Below are 11,232 nucleotides of genomic sequence, written 5' to 3' on the forward strand. Positions count from 1 at the left end.
ATTTCCTCTTTTTCTCAACAAAACTCATTTTTGATTTTTCGATGTTTTTGGCTTTTTAGATTTTATCATGTTTTTAAATTTTTCAAATTTTCAAAATTTCTAAATTTTTTACTCCCCCTAAAATCAAAAATATGTTTCAATTTTTGATTTTCTGGGAAAATTTGAAAATGAAAGCAATAAACTGTACAAATAACATGACAAACTGATGTGAATTACTTCAATTCTCCATCCACTTGGCATAAACAATCAGAACTTCCCCTGTCAACAAACTATTTTCCCATTATGATTTCAAAACACTTAAGTTTGTTTTAATCAAAATGGTTTTTCCGGAAAATTAGTTTGTTTGTTATTTCACAAACCACTTATAGGATCGGGGATTCATTCATCACTTTGTTTTTCAATCCACTTGTAAAGATCTAACACTTGAAGGTTTTTTACACAAAAACATTTTTCAAGAATGATGTCGATTCCTACTCCACGATTACCAACTTGGGAGCTCCTGCAAGTCAGGTTTTTCAGTTAAAGAGATTCACCCAAGCCTGACGGTCCTTGGGTGATTCCGAGTCATCATCACTCGGGTTTTGAACATTCCATTTTGATTTATAAAATTCTTTTACTCCTTTCACCTTCCCGTCGATCATCTTCCAAAAAATATGTAACACTTTGCCATTAAAAGCTTTTTCAGCATCAAATTCTTCCTTACGAGAGAAGAATTGATCTGAAATTTCAACCTTACCACTTTTTGACTTCAATTTTCCATTTGACAATGGTGGAAAGTTTTCTTCATCCATTGCTGGAACGGAATTCTCATCTTTTTGTACAACAGATGGCTCCTCTGACTTTGACGAGTCAAATTCATCACCAGAACTATCATCTGAATTTTCATAGCCCATTTTTGTTTGTTTAAATTGGCTCTTCTCTTGTAAAACTGTTTCGAACTTTCACCAACTTCGAAAGTCGAATTTTTGAACACTTATAATTTTCCTGTTGGTTGTTCTTTTTGATCAACACATTTTTCTTTCATTTTAGAGTTAGAAGAAACTCCCTGTTTTGTGTTGGTGAACTTTGAACAATTCCAAGCAATATGTCCAACCTCTTAACATTTGAAACAGGTTCTTCTTTCAACTCTTGGTTCAGATTCCTTCATCACATTCTTTTTCCTTTCAGCGAGAAACTCTTTGTTTGACTGTCTCCAGAACGGTTTCTCATTCTCTTCTTCCGAACTTCCTCCTGAAACAAATTTAGTTTTTGGTTTATAATTTTTCTCATTTTTATGATTTTCGTGTGGAATAAAACCTAAACCTTTCTATTAATTTTAAAAATATTAATTTCTGTTAATTTGAAAACCTTATTGATCATTTCAGTTTTGACACTTCTTATTGGAAATTCCTCATCAGAAAATAATTTGTCAAAATCATTCAAAGTATATGCTACTTTAAATGTTTCGTCATTCAAATTATTTTTTGATAACAGAAAATCTTTATTGTAAACCCTTTTGACTGGTGATTTCGAGCTTTTCTCTGACGAACTCGACTTTTCAGAATTAGACTTTGACTTTGACTCTTCATCCATATCCAACACATGATCGACCACTTTCTTTAATAACTCAGACTCATGATCAGTGTCAGACGATGTGATTGTAAAGTCAATGTTGTCTGGTAACTCATCAGTTGTTTCAGACTTTAACTTTATATTAACTGCCTTTTTGACTTCATCCAAAATAAACCTCCTGGGAGAATAACCTTCCCAGATCGGAGGCGGACATCTTTTATAATTTGCACTTTGTTTCTTACCAGTATCCGTATCTTCCGACTTCTTATCTTGAAAGGCTTCAAAACCTGCAACAGTTGGATAAATTCTATCAATCAAATAATCAGAACTTGAATAACATTGCAACAATCATCTGATTCTTTCGTTTTCAATCTTTTCAGTCTCCAATTCCTGCTTCAACTTTGCACACTCTTCAATATAATAATTGATGGCTTTCTGTTTGGTCATCACTGTTGAATTCATCATTGTCAAAGCATCTTCTATTTCTAAGTTTGTCTTTTCTAATTGGTTAACTGTTCTGTTCAGCACATCATAAGATTCTTTCACATACTTAACATCAAACAACAATTTTTCTTTCATCTTGTCTAGCTCCATATACTTCTTATCTTTCTCTTCACAATGTTTGCATGATTCCAAACATTTCAGACAAGATTTTTCAACCTCTACAATTTTTTCAACTTCGACAACTTTTTTGACTTCGACAATTTTTTCAACTTCGACAATTTTTTCAACTTCGACAATTTTTTCAACTATTTTCTCCACCTCAACAATTTTCTCCACCACCTTCTCAATCACATTCGGTTCTGTCTCAACTTCTATCATCACTTCACTTTCATCAATCTCGACCTTCTGTGCCGGTTCTTCTTCAGCTTTTGCCTTTTCTTCGGCAATCCTTCTTGCTTCAATTTCCTCTTCAACAATCCTTCTTGCTTCCAATTCTCTCTTTAGTCTAGCAGCCCTTTTCTCTTTCAACATCTTGATTTTATCTGCAAAAAACAAATTAAAACTATAAGAATCCAATTGTCTTCTAGCTTTATTAATATATTCTTCTTCGTCATCGGTGTCTGCATCACTTCCTAATTCCTTAAAAATCGGTATTCTTCTCGGACGGCTCTTAGACTTGATTGATTCTCCTGCAAAAATTGAATCTTCAAAGATCTGAGCAACAAATGCTACTTTATCTGAAGTTCTGTTAGGATCATAATTATCCCAATTAAACTTCTCCCAAGATAATCCTTCTGGAAGCCTTTCATCTTCTTGGTATATCCAACCATAACAAGCTCTCTTCTTTCCATCTTCAATTTTAATAGTATTTGAGCTTGAGGATTGTTCTTGATATGGTTGTTGAGCAACCTGATGATAAATTGCTTTTCGATGATAATCGTTGTTTCCAAACGGATCTTGTCTTCCGGTTGCTTCTCTGTTTGTGCACTCTCGTTTAAAATGCCGCTTTTCTCGGCAACGAAAACAAGTAACCTTTGATTTGTCAAAACCTAGCTGAGATGTAGCAGCATCACGAAGATCATCTCTACCGGTGATTTGTTTGAATTTTTCTACTCTTCTTAAAACACTGGCTAAACACCACTTGATGTCCATCAACTCAAGTTCCTCAGAATCAATCTGATCATAATCCTCCTTAGTGAGCATTGGATTTCCGATTCTTCCAGCAACTAAACTTTCATACGACTCTAACACAGTAACAAGAGATGCCATGTGTTGCTTTGCAATATTTGGAGAGAAATTTTGACCATTTTGAATGTTTAATGTCACATTGCATTGCAAATTTGTTGAACTCTGTTGTCGAGAACTTGGTGTTGAGAAATTTGGATCAAAACTTGAATAAGACGAAGAATATCCACCACTCTGAGTTTTAGTGCTAACATTTGTTCTGGAAGTACCATCAGCACTGAAAGCAGTCTGAATCTTCGGACTCTGAGTAGTCTCAAATTTGCTTCCTCTATAGTATAGACTAACATCTTGTTGCGCACCCGGATTCTTCATGATAGCAGTTTTCTGAACATCTAATTCATGTTCTTCAAGCTTCTGAATGAACTTACACAAATTCATATTTTCAGATTTTCTCATATGTTTTAAAATCAACAGATTTGTTCCCCATTTATTCTGCGGTAGCGCATCGGCTAGCTTATCAACCCATTCATCATCTTCTTTTTGGATGTCCAATCTTTTCATCTCCTGGACCAGATGACAATATCTCTCAATAGTTGTTCTTATTGTTTCACCTTCAAAAGCTGTAAACATATCAAACGATTTTTTTAGTAATGCACGTTTATTTTTTATCATATCAGCACTTCCCTTAAACTTTTGAATCAACGCTAACCAAATTGATCTAGCAGTTCCCTCATGTTGAAGCAAAACGAAAATATCTTCTTTTACCGCTTGTTGGAGAAGACTAATCATCTTTTCACTGGTGTATCTTAATTTTTCATTCGCTGTAAATTCATTTAATGGTTTTTCATTGTCAAGATTATCTTTCGGTCTAACATATTCTTTCTCTATCGAAACCCATGCATCAAACTTATTTCCTTGCACCCAGTTTTCAAAACGATTTTGCCATCCTTTAAAATCCTCAATGTACATAAGCTTTGGAGGTTTTTGAAAAGTTCCCGTTTCATTTTCGATTTCAACAGTTTCGGCAACTGTAACTGGAGCAGCTGGAGCAGTAGCAAAGGCATTGTAAAACTCGTTATCCATGTTTTAGTGTATAAGGTTCACAATAGCACAAAGTTCAAACAATCTTGTGTTTCAAACGGACTGGATTTGTTACGATCTGACTCAAACGAGCTGGTTCAAACAACCTTTTCAAGCAACCTGAGTTCAATCTGTGCGAACTAGTTCAAAGCCAAATTATCTAGAAGTAAATCCGTGCGACCTGGTTCAATTTTAAAAGAACTGAACCTTGTACGGCCTGATAATATCTCAAACGAACTGATTTGATGTGAAATGGATCAAACTGTACGACATGAACTTGATTTCATACGAACTGGATCAAGTTTCATGCCACCTGACTTGAACTTACACGAACTGGGTAAAGTTTCACGCGACCTGACCTTCTGGTGCGAACTGGACAATTTTCAAATCAACCAAATCGTGCGAAGTGGGACACCTTTCAAGCGAACTGGGCCACTTCTTGTGAACTGAATGACACTACAAGCGAAATGGAAGTCCAATTCATGCGAATAGGTTACCCTTTGAAACGAATTGATCTAATTCCAAATGATTTGACCTCAATTCGTACAAACTGAGGGATGATTTCAAACGAACTGGTGATTCTCGAACGATCTGAGATGGTTTCGGTTGATTTTTTTCAAAATTTATCACGTTTTAGGTTGAATTAAGGTCTGATTATTTCAAGGATTGTTTAAAACAGTGTTTCGCGTGTTATATCAGAAAATCAGTCCATTTTATCAGTAAAATCTTGGTTAATTTGATGAAAAAGTGTTAAAGAATGAGTAGAAGTCAGAAATTTCGGTGAAAACAAGCTGAAATGGCAAGAACTCTTCCTCCTGAGCTCTGATACCACTTGTAGGATCGTTGTACGACCTAAACGAGTCGATCAGAAGAGTTCTAATCCAAACCAAAGGCGGAATTCAATGATTCGGACTTGATTACAGCTTGATTCACACTAGGATTCACTCTAACTGTCTTGTTTATTGATTTGAAAGCTTTGCAGACCACTTGACACTTCGGCAGCACCTCTGCTCCAGAATCAGCAACGTTACAAATGAAATGACCAAGACACATATATATAGTATAGCCACTTCGCATGAAACAGACATGTCCAGTTCGTACGAACTGGCCAGTTCGTGCGAACTGGTCACTTCGCATGAACTTGTTGTTTCAGCCACGTGTCCTGATCTATCAAACCTATTACAAGACTCGATACAAGACGAAGTCAACAGACATATGCACCAACATTCTGTTCCATCTTTGGCAATGGAATATTTTTCAACACCCTGGGCTTCTTGATCTTCAGAATTGTTTCCTCAATACCTGTAAATGGATCCATCTTCTTGACTTTCTTAGGATAATGTGGCTTCCAGTGACAAAATTCTTTGAAAGCTTCAAATTTCATCAAGCCCCATGTTGGCATATCATGAACCCTGACTGAATATGATAACGTTCTCACTTTGGTCAACTCTTCAACATCCCACCAAGGCAGAGACACTATATCTTGAATATACTGGAAATACTGAACACCAAATTCCTTTCTGATAGCATAAGCGTTGACTTGCGGCAGATAACCCCAACTTATGATATCACCCAAAGAAACATCTCTATCTCTTCTGTAATACTGCAGTGGTCTTTTGTATTTTCTCTCCGTACCCTTCCTGAACCACTTCTTTCGTTCTTCCCGTAGTTCTTCTTTCGACATTTCTTGAAAACTCTTACTGTTAACACTTTCAGCAACTTTTCTTCTTAATTCATCCTCATTTGCTTGACTGAAAAACTCAGCAAGAGTTGGAAAGCTAGAAGTATCAACATTAACATTCTCAGACTGATCATCTTCACTCCAGTCTTCCACTTCCACTTTATCATAATTATCAGCTTCTTCAACATACTTGTACTGATATTCAGGTTGATGATTGATATCAAAATTGTTCAACTCTTCTTCAAAATCGAAGTTAAAGTCACTTTCTTCAATAACCATCATCTTAACGATCTCAACTCTAGTGTAAGTATGCAAGATCTCACCTTCCTCTACATCATGTTCAAGACGTAGAATCAAACCTGTACTATGATCAACATTTTCAGCATCACCATGCTCCCCCTTTCCTCCTGCATTTTCTGGTTCTTCGTTTGCATCATCGTGAAGATATTCGTCAATATTCTCTTCTTGTGATGCTTCAGTTACTTTTATACTAGAATTACCTTGATCAGCATCATCATTTCCATCATCATCATCATCACTATGAATAGAATAAACTTCATCCGCATCATCTTTCAGATTATCATCTTCATCTTCTTCACCATTGTCGTTAAACTCACCAGATACTGAAGTTATTGGACAAGGATCTAGAACTTTTGTCGGCTCAGTCAGAACAATCTCCCTTTCAGTCACTTGAATAACATCTTCAACTGGAACACCTTTGCCCTTATCTTTAATTCCAACTTCTATTTTAGCTTCACGTCTTGCTCTAACTTCTGCAAGTTCTATCTCTTCAAACTTTTGTTCAATCGGCTTTCCAATCAAATCTTCCAACACTTTCTTTAACATATACTCTTCATGTTCTTTTCTAGCATTCTTGGCTTCTAACTCTTTATTTTTCAACTTAAAGTATTCATTCTGCTCATCCCTTTGAGACTTTTCTTCTTCCAATTCAGCTATTCGATCTTTCAGAATATCTATGTCGGCTTGATCAGCTTCAATCTTTTTCAACAAAGATAAATTCTCAGATTCAACAGACTTGACACATTCTTCTAACTTTTTTTTCTCTCTTAACACATCATCCACTTTCTTTTGCAACTTTTTCACAAGATCATCATTCACAAAGCTAAATTTATCAAGCTTTTCAAGAACTATACTCTCTGGAATAGGTGGAAATTTTTCAAAACCAGACGATCAAGGAGTAGTATGAACTGGTGGTTGTGTGATTGGTGGTGTTTGTAGGATGTGTGGTGAAGTTACTGGTGATTGTACATGAATAGGTGATGAAATACGATGTTGTGGTGATGATTGTGGTGATTGTAAAGGATTTGGTGATGGTTGTTGTGGTGGTGGTGATGGTGGTTTATTTTGTGGTGCTATTGGTGGTTGTTATGGTTCTTGTGGTGGATTTATTTTCAGCTTGAATTTTAACTTTCGTGTTGCTGGAGTTGTGACACGTTTTCTTGATGTTGATTTCTTTCGACCTCCTGAAGATGGTGTTTTTTCAACCTGAACATCTTCTGGTGGAACATACGTTTCATCATCATCGTCACCCGAACTCCTCTTTCTCTTCTTTTGTTTTTCTCTATCTCTTGGATCATAGTTTTCTTTGATCCAACGATTAACTTCAGCATCAACATCACGTTCTGACAAAGATAAACTCTTCTCTTCATCATCAACTACCGTCTTACTAGCTGATTTCCCAGCTTCCAAAGTATCATCAATATCTCTCATTAACTCCTCAGTTTCAGGAGATAAACGTTCATGATCTTTTTCAATGTTAGCTTCTGTTTCATCTTCTTCTGGTTCATCAACCAGCATTGTTTCAACTGCTTTCTTTTTACGTTTTTTCTGTGGTTAAGAAGACGATCCTTCTTCAGTTTAAACTTTCGGTGTTCTCTTTCCACCTTTTTTCTTTTTCTTTTTCTACTTTTGTATACCAATCATTAAAAGTTTCACTGAAATCTTCTAACTTCTTTAATTCATCAATTGCACTTTTTTTCTTTCATTTCAGCATCATTCCTCGATTTCCTGTTCTGACTCTTCAATAATTTCAACCATCATTGCAAGACCACCTCCTGGAATGTACTTATCCCAACTGAAGCCTTCTGGAATCTTTTCGTCATCTTGGTTCACCAAAAGAGCTTTTTCTGTTTGTTTGGATGGACTGTTCTCGATTTGAGGTCGTGGATTGAATGGTTGTTGACTGTTTTTATGATAGATGGCCTGTCGGTAATAATCGTTGGTGAATGGATTCTGATGGTTATTAAATTCTCTGTTCGGACATTCGTGTTTGAAGTGTCCCTTTTCTTTACACTTGAAGCAAGTCACCTTTGATTTGTCGAATCCAAGTTTAGGATCAGGACCTGCAAGACTACTTCTTCCGGTAATTTCCATGAACCTCTGAGCTCTTCTCACAATGCTTGCCATACCCCATTTTATGTCGATGAGTTCTAGTTCCTCGGGATCAATTTGATCGTAATCTTCTTTAGTCATGTCTGGGTTACCAATTCGTCCGCCTACTAGACTCTCGTAAGACTCAAGTACAGAAGCTAGAAGTGCTATATGCTACTTTGCGGCTGTCTCGGTAAAATCTTGACCGCTTTTTATATTAACAGCGATATTGCACAGTATCCTATGACTGTAACTCTGATTGTTTGACCCTGAAGAACTTTGAGAAGAAACCTATTCTTGAACATTTTGAACCTTAGGATTCGGTTCGTAATTTGAAAATGGTGAAATGTTGTTGTTAGGCATGCTTTGAGGTACTCCCGATGAAAAATCTGCACTGAATGCTGTTTGAATCTTTGGACTCGGAGTAGATGTGGCAGATGAGTTTCCTTTGTAATAAAGCTGGACATCTTGTTGTACATTTGCAGATTTCATTTTCCTCATCTTCCGAAGTTCAAGTACGCTTCAATTCTCTCGATAACGTACTCAAATTGAAACCCATGTATTCCAAATTGTTTTTCAAAACCAATAAGAATGTACCCCACTCTTCATGTGGTAGTACGTCAGCCAACTTATCAACCCACTCTTCGTCTATTTTATCTATACTCAAATGTTTCATCTCCACAACCAAGTGACAGTACCTCTCAATCAACTCTTTCGTTGATTCTCCATTGATAGCAGTAAATATGTCGAATTCTTTTTTCAGTAGTGCCTTTTTGCTTTTGATCATTGAAACACTTCCAAGAAATTTGATTTTAAGAGCATTCCAAATAGATTGCGCATCACCCTGATGCTGTAGCAGTACCAAAATGTCTTCCTTAATTGCCTGTTGCAATATACTAACCATCGTCTTCTCAGCTTTAAAGTCTTCTGCTTCAGCCGGAGTTAACGTGTTAAGTGTTTTAAGAAGACCAGCCTCATTCATAGGAACTACATATTTCGTTTCAACTTTCATCCAACATTCGAGGTGATTCGCCGGAACCCACGTGCAAAATCTATCCTGCCACCCCGAATAATCTTCAATGTTGAGCAGTTTCGGTGGTTTTTGCATGGTTCCTAACTCGTTCTCTATATTCACATTCTGGGCTATACTTGCTGGAGTTTGAACAGTCGTATTTCCTCCGAAAAACGCATTGTAAAACTCTTGATTGTCCATTTTATACTTTGAAAAATGTTTCGAAAAATTTCTAAGTTTTGAAAAATTTTAGTTTCAAGCGACCTGGACTTCCACACGATCTGGAATTTCAGACGATCCGACTTTCAAACGAACTAAATGTTTCAAACGACTTGAACTGTCCAACTCGTGCGAGGTGAGTAAAAAAATTTTGTTAAAAGAAATTTCAGTTCGTGCGAACTGATGAATTCACACGATCTGGACACTCAAGTCGTGTGAGCTGGTCAGACAGTTTGAACTTTTCACATGAGCTGGTCCAATCCGTGCGATCTGGACACAATTTTCAAACGGTTTGACAAAAATTCAAACGATCTGGTTCGTTTCACATGATCTGAGCATCATTTTCATATGATTTGGACATTTTTGATATTTTGGATCAGTTTTAGTTCGATTTATGGTCTGTAACTTTGAATGATTGTTCAAAATGGTGTTTTACACATAATATCTAAAATTCAGTCCATTTTATCCGTGAATTCGTCTGAAAATCAAAGAAAGAGTAGAAGAATATGGTTCTAAACCGTTCAAAACACTTATATCAACAGATTTGACTCATCCTGAGCTCTGATACCACTTGTAGGATCGAGGATTCGTCCAAAACGAGTCAATCAGAGTCAGATCTGGTTTCTAGAAAGGCAGAATCAGACTAGAAACCATCAATCAGTGTTAAAATAGGAGTAGAAGAGTAGAAAGTCACTTTAAACATGTTATTCATTCATATAAAACGTTTTGGTACAAAGAGAATTGGACGGCACTTCGTTTCAGAATTCTCCAGAATGTTACAAATGGAGAACACCACTAACCTATATTTAGGCTTCCCAGACCGCACGGACTTACAACTCCAGTCCGCACGAACTGGACAATCCATCTCATGCGACCTGACCTTTCAGGTCATGCGACCTGGACTAAATACATACACTTTACATTTTCAACTACAAAACTAGACTATTACATACAACTGACATGACATAGACTGATGATGTAGGTGATAGACATTATGCATCAACATATGAAATACAATATTTCATTGATTTGGTATCTGTTTGATGGCCGTGGAGGCACAGGAGTCACATGAAGCTCTGGGACTCGATTGAAATCAGGCCGCAAGGCAGGTTGGATACATTATATCAGGCCTTGATGCTGTCAAGTACGTTAGCGAGCCGATCATGGAGCGGTATAAAGTTTCTTTGACCTTCTCTCCAGTGAGATCAGGGTTGATACCATGATTCGTTGCTAATGGGGTGGACATTGGTGTCGTCGTCCCGGACATCCCGAATTTCTCCAGAATATCGTGAACGTACTTTGTCTGATGTATGAAGGTTTCTTCGGGCATTTGATCGACCTGGAGCCCTAAGAAGAACTTCATCTCACCCATTGACGACATTTCAAACTTCTGCTTCATCACTTTCTCAAAATCTTTGCAGAGTTCTTCATTTGTAGACCTGAAAATAATATCGTCAACATAAATCTGGACGATCAGAAGATGACCATCGACTTCCTTCGTGAAAAGAGTGGCGTCAACCTTGCCTCGGATAAAGTCGTTGGCAAGCAAATGTTGAGAGAGCGTCTCGTACCAGGCTCTCGGGGCCTGATGCAAGCCGTACAACACTTTGTCCGAGAGGTAGACCTTATCTTTGTGAATTGGGTCGGTGAAGCCTGGTGGCTGACCAAC

The sequence above is a fragment of the Helianthus annuus genome, chromosome 7, assembly GCF_002127325.2.
Source record: "Helianthus annuus cultivar XRQ/B chromosome 7, HanXRQr2.0-SUNRISE, whole genome shotgun sequence".
In the NCBI taxonomy this organism is placed as follows: domain Eukaryota; kingdom Viridiplantae; phylum Streptophyta; class Magnoliopsida; order Asterales; family Asteraceae; genus Helianthus; species Helianthus annuus.